This window comes from Penaeus monodon, chromosome 15 (genome assembly GCF_015228065.2).
Source record: "Penaeus monodon isolate SGIC_2016 chromosome 15, NSTDA_Pmon_1, whole genome shotgun sequence".
NCBI classification, from domain to species: Eukaryota; Metazoa; Arthropoda; class Malacostraca; order Decapoda; family Penaeidae; genus Penaeus; species Penaeus monodon.
Window position 1 is genome coordinate 3,387,341 of NC_051400.1, and position 274 is coordinate 3,387,614.

Sequence of the window (274 nt, forward strand, 5' to 3'; positions counted from 1 at the left end):
CCAACACCTTCCCACCCAACTCTTTTCTCCGACCGCAATCGTGGTGACGTTTGGCTTCAAACTATCAAGCGCTCAGGTATCAACAAACTGTATCGTGGGAGGCGGAGGTTGTTTTCCAATGCAAATATACAGTCTTTTGAAGTAGGATATGCGCGTCTAAAAATACTCCCTTGAAAATAAACAGCAATAAATATTTACGCCAGCGGAGAATATGTACTGTGTGTCAGCGGCGAATATGAGCTGTGCTTGATTATATACTTTCGTGAATAAAGGC